The sequence below is a fragment of the Canis lupus genome, chromosome 34 (genome assembly GCF_048164855.1).
Source record: "Canis lupus baileyi chromosome 34, mCanLup2.hap1, whole genome shotgun sequence".
Taxonomy (NCBI): domain Eukaryota; kingdom Metazoa; phylum Chordata; class Mammalia; order Carnivora; family Canidae; genus Canis; species Canis lupus.
In genome coordinates this window covers 121,504-138,472 of record NC_132871.1, presented here as the reverse complement: position 1 = coordinate 138,472, position 16,969 = coordinate 121,504, and the positions used below count along the sequence as shown (strand labels likewise).

Genomic DNA, 16,969 nt, shown 5'->3' with positions numbered 1-16,969 from the left:
ATCTGAAATCTCTTTTTCCATAAATATAATACCCAGTAAGAACAATCAAGAGACACTTAGAACTTCAGCAACTTCTCTCCCTGTTACCTTAACTACAATTAAATTTATACACATTTAAATTGTAAAAAGAGATCCTTCATTAATTTGCATCATATAGTCAATCTCCAAGGACTGTCAGTTGGCTCCAGTAGTGGAGCCATAGTGCACTTAATTTACTAAATTTATTCTGAATTCTGGGACGCCTGGGTGGCTCAGCAGTTGGGCACCTGCCTTTGGTTCAGGTCTGATCCCGGGATGCGGGATCGAGTCCCACATCAGACTCCCTGAGAGGAGCCTGCTTCTCTCTTGCCTATGTCTCTGCCTTTCTCTCTCAGTCTGTGTCTATCATGAATAAATAAATCTTTTAAATAAATAAATAAATAAATAAATAAATAAATAAATAAATAAATAAATAAATTCTGAATTCTGCTCACTTTTTAATGAATCTATTAAAAACTCTCCAAATTACTTCGAATATTTGAGATATGGAAATCATCTCCAAGAAAGAATTAAGAAGTTACTGTGCTGCTGAGGCATGAGCATCAGCCACCACACTCTTGTTTCCAGTGTACCTTGCACATCCTAATATATCCATCTCCCTACTTAAGTGAGGGTTCTGGTTTCAAAAATTACATGCATTTCGATATAATACACTCTTATTGAGAGATTACTTTGAAGATGCAAATATATATAGGACATACTCATTGCCCTCCAAGGGCTCACCTGGTTTGGTGTAAGAGACACAAGCACTGATACCTGTAATCCCCACTCTCCCAGGATGAGTTCTACTATAGGAGTGCACACAACAACAGGCAAATGGGGTAAGGTAAGAGGACAGAGAGTCACAAGGAATCTGGAAAGGGAAGAATTACACATATGGAAGAATTTACACAGAGCTTCAAAGAAGAGACAGCGCTCAACAGAGACTGGCTGAAGGATGGTTAGGGAAGACAGAGAGGAAAATATTCAAGTGCCAGTAGCCTAGCAGAGTTAAATCTCAACAGTGCAACTTTGAGCCCCCTCCATAGTACAAAGCATGAAATATTTAAGTAAAACTTAAATACTTATTAATACACAAGTAATAAATACACATAAATAATAGATTCATTAATGCTTATTACTACTTCACAACTTACTAAGTAAAATATATTTTAAAAGCATAAAGTATTTACAGCAAAGGAAATGGGAAGGGAAGACAGGAAATATTTAAAAGCCAACTGCAATAAATCCTAACCTTAACAATATTTTCATCCTTAATAGTCTAGTCATTATCTCAAGATAATATCTGTGTCAATTATTCTATTTCAAGGTACTATGGGGTTTTTTTAATGATTTCACTAAACTAATATACCACAGGACTGTATTCTCCAGAATGCTCTGTCACTGGACAGGTGAAGAAAGACATCAATAACATGCCTACATCTTTATTCTTGTAGTAAAAGTAAAAAATAAATAAATAAATAAATAAATAAATAAATAAATAAATAAATAAATAAATAAATAAATAAAGCATTTCTAATATTCTGCATGGTTTTGTTTCTTGTGGAACCACACCCATATCTCTGCTTCCAAAAGAAGACATAGCTCAAGAAAAAATGCGCATGAATCAGTAACCATACATTGATTTGAATTCTGTTTCTCACGTAGCCACCTCATCTCAGCTTCTAAGCTCCCCCCAAAGAGGCTTCTCAGCAGCCTGAGAGTCAACACGGCGAAGAGAATTGAAAACACGTATGTAAGTCTCTCTCTGATGAAGCCCGTGCGGGTTACTAGGCCTTTAAATTATTTAGAAAGAAAAACACAGTTCCAAATTCCAAATCCTGAAGAAAGGGAATGAATATCTCGTATAATCAAACTAGTTTCAGGTTCAAAACAACAACAACAAGGAAACCACAAAAAGTCCTTTTGGGTCCTTCAGGACTTGCAGTGTGATGCGTGCGAGGCTGTTCACCAGAACAGGACGCCCGGTGGCCCTGGGCCAGGACAGCCTGGGCCCCGCCGAGCTCCTGACCCAGGGAGAGCACCCCCCCACCAAGGGGTGCTGGGCACCAAGCCCAGTGCCTCCTTGGAAAAGGAGATGGTGAAGTCCCTTCAGATTTCCAATGACTATTACAGGAACTATTCATAAATGAGTTTTACAAATTCTAAAAATTAATTGCATTTTTCAATATGCAAAGTCTTTTATTTAAAATTTGAAAAGTTAAGACTTACGACCACCTCAGCATATGCCATTCCCATTTTATAAAGAGGAATGATGGTTTCAAACTCGTGCAGAGCTGCATTTTCATTTACAGAACTCTGTAGGCACTTTAGAAGTGAAGCTTGGCTTCAAAATACAAACACTGGGGGCTTTGGCTCAACCTTTTAATATAAAAAATTCACTGATGTACAAAAATGTGAAAGTGTGACAATGACAACATATGAAATCCTGTGATTGATAGTCCCCTCTGGTGCGCGCCTTGGTCATTTCCAATGACTATTACAGGAACTATTCATAAATGAGTTTTACAAATTCTAAAAATTAATAAAATATAAGCTATCGTTCTTATTATTCTTACTACATTTGAGGGATGATTAAACAGAAATAAGCTGTTTGAGAAGAATCCTTTCAATTCTCTGCTTAATAATGGGCAGTGTGGGATCCTGTAGCTATTTTTAGCCATTTAAAACATACTTTCAGTGGGTAAAAGGACAAGACAAGTGAGCAATGCCTTAGTTTGGCAGGGTTCCCCTCACACTGCCTGAACTCAGAAAGAACATCCAAGTTGAGAGCTCATCTAACAGAGTGAGCTAAAGGAGACGAAGTGGAGAGAACCGATGGGAAACAGTAATGAGAGAAAGTATCTGACATTGCCTTGGAAAAAACAGACTTTCCATTTGCTTAAGAGTAATGTACATAAGCCAGATATTATTCCTTTACAATTTATGACTACGCGAGTTTCAAACATAACTACTATGAAAGATGTGATTTGATTACATAGGGAAAATGCAAAAACGACATGTGTGGAATCCCAAGTCTTTGTTTTGATGCTGCAAAGGACTTTCATGAGCACACCCCACCAAATTTCCCTAGCCATATAGTGAGTGAAGACCTCATGTTATGAGGCCCCTGGGAGGCTCAGTGGTTTAGCACCTGCCTTCAGCCCAGGGCGTGATCCTGGGGTCCCGGGATCGAGTCCCGTGTGGGGCTCCCTGCATGGAGCCTGCTTCTCCCTCTGCCTGTGTCTCTGCCTCTCTGTGTGTCTCTCATGGATAAATAAATAAAATCTTAAAAAAAAAAAAAAAAAGCTCATGTCATAGGTAATTAGCAATAAGTTCGGTAGGGTCACATGACATGCAGAAGTCACACAACTATAAGGACATCATGCAGGACGTATGTACTGACTTGCAGTTCATCCTCTACTTCAGAAGGTCTAAGCATTCCTACGTGCTCACAATATCTTCTTTTTTGGGAATTAAGGGTGAGTCTGTGAAGCCTTCCCTTTTCCAAGTACAGATCTATATGATGCCAGATTTTTTTCATTCACTTTAACCATTAATTTTAACCGTTATAACAAATGGCAACAGCTTGAAATCAGATGCAGATATGAGAATCTTGCTGTTTTCTATGAAGCCAGACTTTAAAGAGACTTGCAAAAATGTAAAATAATGCTACTCTTCTCATTAACTTTTTTTTGGTAAGTTATGCTAGTTTCATAAAAATACACTATTAATGTTAACAAAAAATGGATATATGATTATTATTATTATTTTAAATAAATTAATACAAATTTCTCAGTTTTTGTTTCTAATATGGTGAATATCAAAAAGTATAAACTACTAAATTTTATTTAAGGTCCTCGGTAATTAAAAAGGTACAAAGGGCTCCTGAGAGCAAACCAAGATTTTGAGAAACACTTACTTAACACCATAGTCCAAGCATGTCCATTTCTCTTCTACATTTTTATTACAGTATTTAATTTTCAAATTTGTATAGTAGCACATGCTTTTCCTCCTGCCCCTAGAAAAGAGAAAGTGAGGAAAATATTTTTTAAATAATTTCACTAATAAACACACCACCTTGATATGATCGTTAACATTTACAACATTTATTTCTCTTCAAAGATTTTTTCATTTGAGAATACATTCTTAATATGTAATCTCACTCAGTATATTGCTTTTTTCCCCAATTAACACTGAATAAGATTTTTTTTTAAGTTTTTTTTATTTATTCATCAGAGACACAGAGAGAGGCAGAGACACAGGCAGAAGGAGAAGCAGGCCCTCTGCAGGGAGCCCGATGCAGGACTCGATTCCAGGACTCCGTGATCAGGCCCCGAGCCAAAGGCAGACACTCAACCCCTGAGACACCAGGGGCCCCTGAGATAAGAATCTAATGCACGCTACCTAAAATTCTGTGCACAACTCTTAATGACTGTGTAATATTCTATCCTAAGAACTCTATAACTTACTGAGCTACTCTCCTATTGTTAGTTACTCGAACTGTTCCCCATTTAAAATATTACAAATAAAGGAAAGCAGAGATAGTTCCCAGTAAGATTCTGTAAGTTTCTGGGTGGTAAATGAAGCCACATGGAGGCATATATATCCTTTGTTGTGGTTAAGGAAGGGTGTGTTTTGGCTGTTGAATTGGCTTTAAAATAATGTTTATTTAGGTTTATTTATTTAGTTAATGATATTTAAGCTGAAATTCAAATGACCAAAGTACCTAGCCATGAGAATTTTCAGGGGAAGAAAACTCCAGCAAAAGATTATACAAATGCATTCAGACTATTTTTGCTTGGTATATTTAAGGAACGGAGGTGATTGATATGGGCCGAAACTTCACATTACTGTTTTGGTCTTACGTGGTAAAAATTTTACATAGGCCCTTGTTGGTTTTTATTCTGCTACCTTAACCTTTAATAACCTTAGTAAGATAGATATTTAGATCTAGGAGCCTGCACGATCTGGGGACCACCAGTTGGTTGAACATCTGACTCTCGATTTTGGCTCAGGTCAAGATATCAGGGTCCTGAGATACAGCCCTGCACTGGGCTTCATGCTCAGCAGGGACTCTGCTTGTCCCTCTCCCTCTGTTCCTCATCCCACTGGTGCAGGCTCTCTCCGTCTCTCTCACATGAAAAAAATAAATAAATATAAAATAAAATAAAGTCCTATACACATATAAACCTGAATAACTAAATCCCCACATGTAATATGCTGATGTTTATATGTATGCTTTTCACATGTCTTATCTCTTCAGATTAGTAGACTCTGGGTAGGGGAAGAATTAAGGTTATTTTTTCTATAATCTTCTGTGAGCTAGATTCCCATAAACAAGAATTGTTGGGCAAGTCCATGATCAAAAAAGTAAGATTGTGTACTTTATTAATTCCATTCTTAATCAGCAAGGATTTACATAACCCACATATAAGAAATAATTAAAAACCTAAATGTAAAACTATTTAATGCTAGCAAAATAAAAGGAACCATGGGATAAAGCTATAAGTAACTACAGAGCAAGATTTATTAAGGTAGTATTTAATTTTTTCTCTTCTCTTTAAAATCTAGAACAATCTTTGAAGTTCTATTTGTTCTGAGCTCATCAAATCACAAAGCTGTAGAATGGCCATTAAAAAAATGGAACTCTAAAAATTCAGGTAGATAAAGGTTGTTCAATTTAAAGTCTAAGTTATATAGAAATACAGCTCTCCAGTTAGACTTTTTATCCTAATATGATCAATTCTCAAAGGAAGCAACGGACTACTTGGTTTTCTTCTTTTGTTCCTTCAGATTCACTCTCCATCCTTCTTTGCACATCTCTTTGCCCCAAGAGGCTGACATTTACAGGTTGCAGCAGTAGACAACCTTGTCCTGTGGCTACTTGCTATGGTTTGGCCTTTGGAAAACCATAACTGGAAAGCAGGACGAGAATGAAGTCAGAGTACATATTCCCCTAGTCCCCTCCTGCCAGGTTGTGGTTAGAGAACAGCTGCATTCCTGGGCAGTAGCTTTTCCTACAGCAGTACCTCCCCAGATTCCAGGAACTGCTCTGTCCTTGTTCTCCTTTGGGCATAAGGATGATAAAGTCAACATTTTACTGTTTCGTATTGGTCTTATTTTGCCTTCCACACACCTTTGTAAAGAGTGATTGCATTATTCTCCTGTATCTCTTTTGAGGCTTTCATCTCTTGTTGACCAGGATCCTGATAGATACAATCCATCAAAACAGAATGCATCTAAGTGATGGATACATAAAAAATTTGGTGAGACATAGAGAAAGATAACTGAGAAAAAATGAAACTGGTAAGATCAAGGTGGATATTTGCTTTAGCAACTTGTAGATAAGGATTTCACCAATTTATAAGAATTCGTACTTAAAAGAAAACCCGTATAATAAAAATGAAAAATTACGTTTACTGGATACTCTGTGCCCAACATTTTAGTAAGGGCCATCTAGGCATTATGTCATTTAATGCAAACACCATCTTGAGATAGATTCGAAGATAAGAAGACCAAAACTTAGAATGGTTAAGTATAGTTAGACAAAGATAGTGATTGGAATTGGGTAAACTCCAGTACTTTTTCTTAAGATTTTATTTATTTATTCATGAGAGACTGAGAGAGAGGCAGAGACAGTGGGAGAAGCAGGCTTCCTGTGGGAAGCCCAACATGGGACTCGATCTCAGTACTCCGGGATCATGCCCTAAGCCAAAGACAGCCAGCCGCTCAACCGCTGAGCCACCCAGGCATCCCAACAAACTCCAACATTTTTGAATCCAGAGGTCCATAGCCTCAACTACAACACATTGTTACCAAATGGTAATTATTTAGCTATATAACTTCTATCTTTTTTCAATTTTTACTTTATATATATATAAAGTATATACTAAAGTATATAAAGTGTATACTAAAGTATATATATATATATAGTCATTTACATTAGGAGGTAGCATAGCATCTTAATCAAATGGTCTGTATTATTAATCAGATCAAACTCAAAAAGACTATGGGAAAAGGATAGGTTGGCAGAAAGGAGAATGTCACTATAAATGTCACTTTTCAGCTGTGCCAATCTCATGGATGCTGAGAACTAAGTAAAGGTGGACCTTAAAGGAGTGCTCAAAAAAATAAATCTCAAAGCTACAGAACTTTCACCTTGTTTCTTTGCTACTTTTCTTTCTTCACTTTACTTTTCTGCAAATTTCCAGTTCCATAAAGTGCCAGCATGGAAACAAAAAAGAGAAACTGAAAAATGAAAGGAGAAAAAACATGCAAGCAGAAGGCAGAGGAAGAAAAGCAAAACACAAGAAAACAGAGGCATAGTTTATATAAAGAGTTCTTCAGATTCTCAATAAAATTAGTGTATGCCATTTCCATTAACAAATCACACACAAAAGAACTATGAGCCAAAGAGTTTATATAGTAATAGAAGATGTAAAATAAGTTTATCAGTGCTCAAAAAATGGAAGATAAAAATATTTAGAACAAAAGCCATATGTGAACATAAAAGCAATACAATAAATATTACTAAAAACAGAGATAGTGAATAAGCTAGAGGTACTTACACAAAAATAAAGTGGAAACTAACCAATTATTTAAATATACAAAGGCAAAAACAGATATTGAATGACTAAAGATAAGACATTCAATGTATACATATTTGGTGCTCTTAAATTTAAAAATAGAAGAAAATGGAACAGAAAACAAATAAAGATATGAGAGAAAAAACATTTTTCATGAAAGAAAAGAACATCTTGAATAGACATATAGAAAGAATGTATGTATCATAACAAAATTGTTACTGGATGATCAACACTAGGCCCTATCTTGTTGGATTTATGGAATTTTCATGATAAATAAAAGTTACATGAATATTGAGGCAGCTGAAAGTCTGATACAAAGGAGAAAAATCAAGTTGGCTTGCAAATTTTTTGCAGTAATATTCAGCACCAGAAAAAAATGGAGTGATATCTAGAAAATACTGAGGAAACAGAAAACTGGCTCAATAATTAATCTTATAAATAAAATCTGATCAAATCAAGAGATGGTTTTAAGTACAGTAAAATGGAAGCACAAATGTGAAAAGATTATGCTACAAACTGAAAAAATTGTGACTGAAGGGAAAGAAAAAACATGTGTTAAGCTTGATGGCCTAAATAACAAAGTAATCCAAATTAAGGAGCTAGAGAAGAGGAAGGCAAAAGGAAAGTAAAATGTACTGATTTTCATATAATTCATTGTTAAAAGTCATTAGATACTGTCTCAAAATTAATTACAGAATAAAAGGACATCTAGCTTCTGAGTAGGAGGTAGAAAGCTAACCTTTGTTTCTCCTATCCTAAAAATAGGTAAAAGCAAGATAACCTTCAAAATCATAATTTTTGTTTAACCCAATAGAGGTTACAGGGCAGTTAAGCATCATGGTTTCCAGCAATATAAAAAGAAGATGAGGTTGTAAAACAAATTGGAGAAGAAAAAGAGAATGAGACAAAAATAATACTTGGGGAGATAATGGCTAGGAGTTTCTCCAAAATAATAAATATAGTAAAGATACTGATTCAAGAAGCTCAGAGAACATGAAACAGGATAAATAACAAAGAGGAAAAGCAAAACACCTAGATGTATCATATTCAAACTTCTGAAAACCAAAGAGATAAAAACAAAATATTTAAGACATCTAGACTAAAAAGACAAATACATAATATATAAATGATTGCACCAGATTTCCCAACAGAAACTGTAAGACATATGAAAAAGTAAACTATATGATAAAAGTAGCATAAAAATGGCAATGAGAGAGTGGAATTCTATTGTTATAATAAAGTTTAACACTATATGTGAAGGTTGACTTTGATTAAAAAAGTGTATATTTTGAACCCTAGAGGACTACTAACAAAGTATTAAAAATAAGTATTATTCATAAGTCCATAATGGAAATAAAATAGAGTTGTACACAATATTATCATCCAAAAACAGACTAGACATAGCTAAAGAGTGAATTCATGAAATGGAAGACAAAACCTAAGAAATATCCAGAGTGCAACATAGGAAAACAATAAAATAAGAAAGATAAAGGGGACATTAAGAGATATAGAGGTTGGAGTAATCTGATTAGAATTTCAAAAGGAGAGGGATGCCTGAGTGGTCAGTGGTTGAGCAGCTGCCTTCAGCTCAGATCATGATCCCAAGGTCCTGGGATCATCTCCCTCTGCCTATGTCTCTGAGTCTCTCTCTGTGTCCATCATGAATAAATAAATAAAATCTTAAAAAAAAAAAAAGAATTCCAAAAGAAGACAGTCAAGGAAATAGAAAAGGGGCAATATTTTAACAGATAATGGCTAATAATTTTCAAAATTAAAAATTAATGTGATCCTCAAAGTTAGAAAATGTTACAAAAAAACTCACCTAAATAGAATAAATAAAAAGGAACTCACACATAAGCACATTGTATTAAAATTACAGCACACAAAAGACAAAATATTATAAAAGCAGCATTAGAACATGAAAGGCAAAAAATAAAAAAATAAAAAACAAGAAAGGCAGGGGCGCCTGGGTGACTCAGTCAGTTAAGCATCTGCCTTCAGCTCAGGACAGGATCTCAGGGTCCTGGGATTGAGCCCCGCATCAGGCTTAGCAGGGAGCCTGCCTCTCCCCCTGCTTGTGCTCTCTGTCAAATAAATAAATAAAATCTTTAAAAAAATAGAAAAAGAAAGGCAAATAACTGAAAGGAATAATAAATAAGCTAAAAGCGGATTCTTCAACAACAAAAGGAACCAGAAGGCAGTGTAAGTTACTTTAGGAAGAAAACAAAAGTTATCTTAGAAAACAAGTCTGCGATGCAAGCAAAGAAAAACATGCATATGGGTAAATCTAAACAATCATTGACCATATAAAACAATTTTTAAAAAATCAGATGGGAGATCCCTGGGTGGCGCAGCGGTTTGGCGCCTGCCTTTGGCCCAGGGTGCGATCCTGGAGACCCGGGATCAAATCCCACGTCGGGCTCTCGGTGCATGGAGCCTGCTTCTCCCTCTGCCTGTGTCTCTGCCTCTCTCTCTCTCTCTCTCTGTGTGACTATCATAAATAATAAAAAAAAAAATTTAAAAAAAGGCTTAAAAAATCAGATGGGTTAATTAAAATAATGCAAAACTAAAATTGCATATAGCTGTTGTGTTTTAGAAGTAAAGCATTTTAAGTACCTGTTTTATTTGGTAATAAGTTAAAAATATTAGTTCTATATTACTAAGTTTAATGTATGTGAAAATATCTAGGACAATAATTAAAAGAATTTAAATGCATAAAATACACTGTAGCTCGGGGTGGAGGATTAAAATGTGAACAAAACCTAAAATCTATTAACCTCTTCCCTGAAAAATCAAGAAGGGGAAAAAGAGAAAGTAGGATACATCAGAAGAATAAAATGCAATGTTAAAAATTAAGTTGTAATAAATGTAAATAAACTGATCATGCGGTGAGAAGCCGCAGATCATCAGATTGGGTCGTGAGGATTTGAATTAATGGGCGAGAGGTGAGAAGAATAAGTGCAAGTGTAGAGGATGGAATGACGGACTTACTCACAAGGTGATAAGGGAACTGGGCAGACTAAGCAGAGGCTTCATATTCAGAAGCGGGAAAAATTAACTCTTCCAGGTTTAGAACTTGTGTGGTAGAAAAGAGAGCAGCTGAGCAAAGTAAAGAAGTGATGGAAGGGGCACTTATGCATGGGGTCACGTGATGGAGAGAGAGCAGAATACAAGATTCCACCGCTCACTGTGAGCAATGACTCAGTTTAAGGAAGAGTCACTAGAGGCATAATGAACTTGAGAATCATCACTAAAATCATTAGTTTTGTTGGAAGATTTGGCCAGAAAGGAGGAATAAGGGAAAGTGGATCAAAGACATAATGCTCATTTATTAACTTTTTCCAGATAATAATTTCAATCATTGGTACTTCACTACCTGTTATACTTAAAAGTATCGATGTTTAAATAAAATTATTTACTTTTTAAAGAACTTCGCTTAATAGCTCAATAAGACAAGTGAGGCACTAAGTTTTTTACGTGAACTGGAGTTTTTTAAAGTATAGCTTGGAAACGAGAAGAGATGTATCTTTCAAACATACGTACAAGTCAAGGAAATAAAATGAGGATTTATCATGACTATAATGTAATTATTGTGCCTTATTTCTTTGCACCCTCCCAAATCTAAAAGTGGCATTGCTTTCAAGTTCTAACCAAAAGAAAAAAAAACAAACATAGAATGAACTTAAGTACAATGTAGTCAAGAACCAAACACCAGGACTCTAACTTGCAATCAACACACCCATCCCATAAATACAGGAGAAAGTCTGGTGGCGTGCTAGGATTACAGGGCCCACACCAGTGTTTGCTTTGGCAGATGTGCAGTCTGTGCAAATGGGAACACAGCTGTATGCTGAGTATTTTAGTGTTTCTAAAACTGCTGAATCAGACATAAAAGAATATCCAAAGTTGCAATGTCTCAGCAAGTTCAGAGAACTGAGTGCCATTCTGAGTATTTTTTAAGTGTGTATGGGATAAATCACCTGTATTAAGCATTCTTGTCGCCAGTTTCAATATTGAGGGCCGCATCTTACTTCCATGGCTATACTTCTTGTTCCAATCTAGACATCTTACTATTTCCCACAGACGTAGCACCAGCTAACTCCAAAGGAGCTGATGACCCTTTAGCCTGAAACAGACTCAAGTGAACAAATACTTAGTTATATATATGTGAGGATTTTAATAAAAGTGAAATATCTCACATTGAAATTCTCAAGAGTAATGCTAGAGAGTTATTTAGAATAAAATTGAAGAACTTTGTCCATGCTATCCCTGTATAAGAATGAGGCATTTTCACATAAACCCTAATTCCGTATAAACATTAATTCTCCAATTTAGTGATTTATGCTATTTTATGGGGATGTTTGGGTCTTTAGCATTTCAAAAGTGAAAATAAAAAAGAAGCATCTTTTCATTTACCAAACAGGGCTTTGCCTAAAGATATTTGCTGAATGAATAATGACTAAATGGTCCCTTAGTGCCTCACTTGTCCCATTCTTGGAAATTTTGAGGACTTCTTTCTGGACTAATGAACTACAACCTAATACAATTTACCTTGTTTCTAAATTACGTGTTCATGTGCATCTGACTCAGACCTATTTGGGCTTCAGTAATGTTGAATTGACCTAGGCTTACTTTCACATTATCAAATCCATCTCATCTTTAAAGTTTAATCTCAGCACACTGGAAAATATTTCCCTACTTTATTTTCCCTTTAGATTTCTTGTCCCCATGCTATTTTTTTTTTTTAAACTGAGTATTTCACAAAGATTGCAACTGGACTTCAAAGACTTCATCCTGTGGGCTGACTGAACCGATTCATGATGACTGCCTGGGACATCTTACTAGGAGGAGCCTGAGGACAGACCTCAACCTTGCACAGGAAATAATACAGTGCTGAGGTTAATTATGTCGGCTATGGACTTGGAATGGTGAGGTGAAAAGCAGTACCTACTTGCCATTTACTTTCTTTTTTTATGGAAATCAGTTTTTCTTTTTATCGAATTATGTTTGACATAAAACATGTGAACTTAAGGTGTACGTGTTGATTTTATATTTCTATATTGTAATATGATTACCTTCGTAGCAATAGCACCTCCACCACAACACATAATTGCTGTTTCTTTTTTATGGTGGGAAAAACCAAGATCTCGTCTCTTATCGTGTTTGTGTTATAATACAATATTGTCCACATGCTGCATACTGTGCATTAGATTTCCAGGCTTGATGTGACTATTAGTTGCAAATTTGAGCCTTTAAACAATATCTTTCCTATTCCGCTACATCCCAGTCCATGGTAACCATCATTTTACTCTAGATTTTTATGAGTTTGGTTCTTTAAGATTCCACATAGAAGTGATATCGTGTGGTATTTGTCTTTCACTGTCTGACTTATCTCAATCTGCGTACTATCTTCAAGGTCTGTCCCATGTTGTCACAGACTGAAGAGTTTCCTTCTATCTCATTGTTTTTTTTATTTATCTGGTTTCTTATCTGGTATTTTAATTCCAGTTTAGTGTTGTTAGTTTCAGGTGTAAAATATAGTGATCCAAAAAAATATATATATAGTGATCCAACAATTCCATACAACACCCCGCGCTCATCACAAGTGCCCTCCTTAACCCCCATCACCTGTTTCACCCATCCCCTGCCCACCTCTCTTCTGGTGACCCTCAGTTTAATCTGTTTCATAGCTTGTCTGTCTCTCTTTCTCCCTTTGCTCATTTGTTCTGTTTCTTAAATTCCACATATGAGTGAAGTCATATGGTATTTTCTTTTTCTGACTAAACTTACTTCACTTAGTATTACACTCTCTAGATCCACCCATGTCATTGCAAATGGCAAGATTTCATTTTTTCATTCTTTGTTATGGATGAATAGTATTTCATTGTGTATGTGTGTGTGTGTGTCTGTCTGTGTGTGTATCACATCTTCTTAATCCATTCATCTATTGACAGATACTTGGGCTTTTATCATAATTTGGCTATTGTAGACAATGCTGCTATGAACACAAGGGTGCATGTATCCCTTTGAATTAGTGTTTTTGTATTTTTGGGTAAATATCCAGTAGTGCAATTACTGGATTGTAGGGTAGTTCTAATTTTAAATTTTTGAAGAAACTCACAGGAATGTGCAGATTACTACCTTGAACATATAGCTTTTCCTATTTCCTATTTTTTAGACAAAAAAGAAAAAAGTGATGTTTTTAAGTCAAAATGTCTGAGTTCATTAAAAAAAACAATTATTTTGTGTTTAGTTTACACCAGTCATCATGCTAACTGCTTTACATGAATCATTTCATTTAACACAGACAATTTTTGAAAAAAGGAACTGCCGACATCTTTACCATCATCATCTCTAATTTAGAAATGATGAAATTGAGTTTGGGGGATGTTAAGGCATGTGCTCAGAGCCTCACCTCTGATGAATAGCAGAGAAGACATATGAAATGCAGGAAATCTGGGCAGTCCAGGTGGCTTGGTTTAGCGCCAGCCTTTGGCCCAGGGCTTGATCCTGGAGACCCAGGATTGAGTCCCTGTGAGGCTCCCTGCATGGAGTCTGCTTCTCCCTCTACCTGTGTGTGTGTGTGTGTGTGTGTGTGTGTGTGTTGAATAAACAAATAAAATCTTTTAAAAAATGCAGGAAATCTAATTCTGAATCCTATATTCTAAATCACAGTGGGAGGCTATGTCTATAAATGAGGCATATATGAACTCATATATAAATGAGTTCATCTCTAAGTCCTACTAAAATAATTGAATTGAGTATTAATATTCTCAAAAGCAGCACCACTAGTATTTGGCCTTGGGTTAGATTGCTATGACCATGCTGAACTTGTTACCTAACCCCATCTCTATGGGCCACTCTTACCTGTATGTAAAATGGAGATAACGCTCCCTAAATGGTGGAGGAATTACAAAGATTAGTAAAATAATTGCATGTAAGATATCTGACCAATAGTAGATATCAATAATAGTTGGCTGTCTACAATCACATTTTTAAATTTCTTACAATTCCAATAGGTAATTAGATCTTCAAGGTTAAAAAAGGGGGGATTCATAATTCACTACAGAAGCAAAAGTAATGAACATTTTTAAATAATTACAAATTTGTGTAACACACTAGAATCAAGATATCACATTTATAAAGAAAAATTGGTGGAGTTTTCATGTAATTATAGGGCCAGACTCAGACTACCCTGCCACATTCCTTATTTCCTAAAATTATCTGTTTAAAATAGAAAAGCAGCTACTCTTCTCCCTGCAACAAACTATTCTTAGTCTCTCTTAAGTCTACAAAAAACTTTTTAAGTGATTATAAGGTGTGTATGTCCCATTATGGCCTAGGAGTAGAGGAACTGAGTAAGGAGTAGGGAGGGAGTAAGAGGAGACATGTGGAGATAATGGGCCCCTGCCATGATGGACTAGGAATAGAGAAAGAGCTGGTTCAAGTGAGTCCAGGCTCACTGACGGATGGACTCCGTTAGAAAGGCAAGTGGTAAGAGGTATGTCTAAGCTAGGGAGGTGACTATAACCACACGAAAGATGGCAAGAGCAAGACTATCCAACCTTAAACCAAATGCTGAAAGGAGCCTCAAGGCAGTAAATTCAACAAATTGACCTGAAGTACCGATTGCAGATCAAACAAAAGCTTAGTTGTCTTCTTGTATATGTTAACTTGGAATTAAAGTAGGGTAAATGTATGACTTTTCAAACTTGAGCAAGAGGACCGTAGACTAGAGTTGTGAAGTTTATTGAATGTGATATTTTCAAAAATTAGCTATATTTTAATTAGATCCTCTAATCTCTATTGTTAACTTTAAGTATGCAAAATATTTTTGCATCATTGAGACATATCTTGAAAATTAGGCCAATAGTAATTCGGGGAGAAAAAAATTAACACGCGTTTCAGTATCCATTCTATTAAGCCTAAGCCAGAAAGAATTTACTCTATGCTATGATCTGAATGTTTGTATTCCCCCAAAATTCATATGTTGAAATCCTAATTCCTTTTAAAAAGGTGATGAAAAAAATAAAAAATAAAATAAAAAGGTGATGATATCAATAGTTGGGCCCTTTGAAAGATGTTTTATTTTTTTTTTTTGAAAGATGTTTTAATCATGAGGGTAGAACCATCATGAATTAGTGCCTTATAGAAGAGCCTCCAGAGGGTCCTTAGCCTCTTCATCATGCGAGGCCACCGTGAGAAGTATGCAGCCCAGAAGAGGGCCTCCCCCAGGACCTCCATGCTAGCACCCTGGCCTTGGACTTCCAGCCTCCAAAAGTATGAGAAATAAGTGTTTGTGTGTATAACCACCTAGTCTGTGGTTCTTGTTATAGTATCTCAAACAGACTAAGACACTCTTATTTTACAGTTTCAGTTAATTGCTCTAATGATCATCAGCCATACAACTCCTTTATCCAGCATCTAGTGGGTGCCAGTTTCTGGGCTCAGTGCTAAGGTTACAAAGATTAGCAAACTGCCCACAAGAAGTGCACATTCTAGTGGTTTAGAAAGGCTGATAAATAACTATAATAGAAGGAAATAAGTGCTCTGGGTACATGCTTTTTCTGGCCAGATTTCTTGAACAAATTCTCTACTTTATCTGTCTTCCCTCAACTCTATGCAGCAGGGCCATCTTTCCACTGATGACTAAGTCCCATGCAAAAGCCCGCGTGCAAACCCTGACAGCATTTAACATTGCTGCTACTCCATCTTTTTGAAATTTTTCCCTACTAGTTCTGTTTTTAATCCTGTTTCTCCAGCACTCTTTCTTTCCTCTTGGTGTCATTTCCCCTGACTCAGCCTTTACTTGTTGCACCTATTAAAAACTTAGCCATTATCTTCTTTTCTTTACTCTCCTCTCTCTCTCTAAAACCTTGGTTGGAATGTCTATGCTACAGAGTCTCGATGTACTTTTCTCTTACTTTTGAGCTACACACTCATTTATACAGCAGTGTTCTTAATATTCCTCTTGGTTGTCTGGGAAGGGAAAGATGGTGATGAAAATAATAATAGTTAAGATTTAGGGAGCATGTACAATACACCAAGCACTGTTCTAGGTCCATAATCCCTATGATATAGATATTATACTTATTTTCATTTTACAGACAAGAAAACTGAGGCCCAGAGGGGTTTTAAGCAATAGGCCCCAGGTCACACAAATAGTAATGGTGAAGACAAGATTTAAACCCCAGTTTTCAAAATAAATAAATAAATAAAATAAACCCCAGTTTTCTGGTTCCGAAGTCCTTCCTTTTAACAACTGAAAAAGGGTTGAATACTTTAATTATTTCTGAAAAAGAAGCAACAGTATTTGAACACTAGTTCAACAGGAAATGTCATAGAGAGGGAGCCGTAAAAAA

At 35.9% G+C, this 16,969-nt stretch overlaps 1 long non-coding RNA gene across 1 annotated transcript; it reads right to left on the bottom strand.

Moving 5' to 3' along the window:
* Positions 1 to 3,885: 3,885 nt before the first annotated feature.
* Positions 3,886 to 11,727, bottom strand: LOC140624212 (uncharacterized). Its single transcript, XR_012023716.1, has 3 exons — positions 11,588 to 11,727; positions 6,158 to 6,260; positions 3,886 to 4,039 (listed from the first exon to the last, which is right to left on the bottom strand). It is a non-coding gene; the product is annotated as an uncharacterized lncRNA (long non-coding RNA).
* Between the last annotated feature and the right edge of the window lie 5,242 nt (positions 11,728 to 16,969).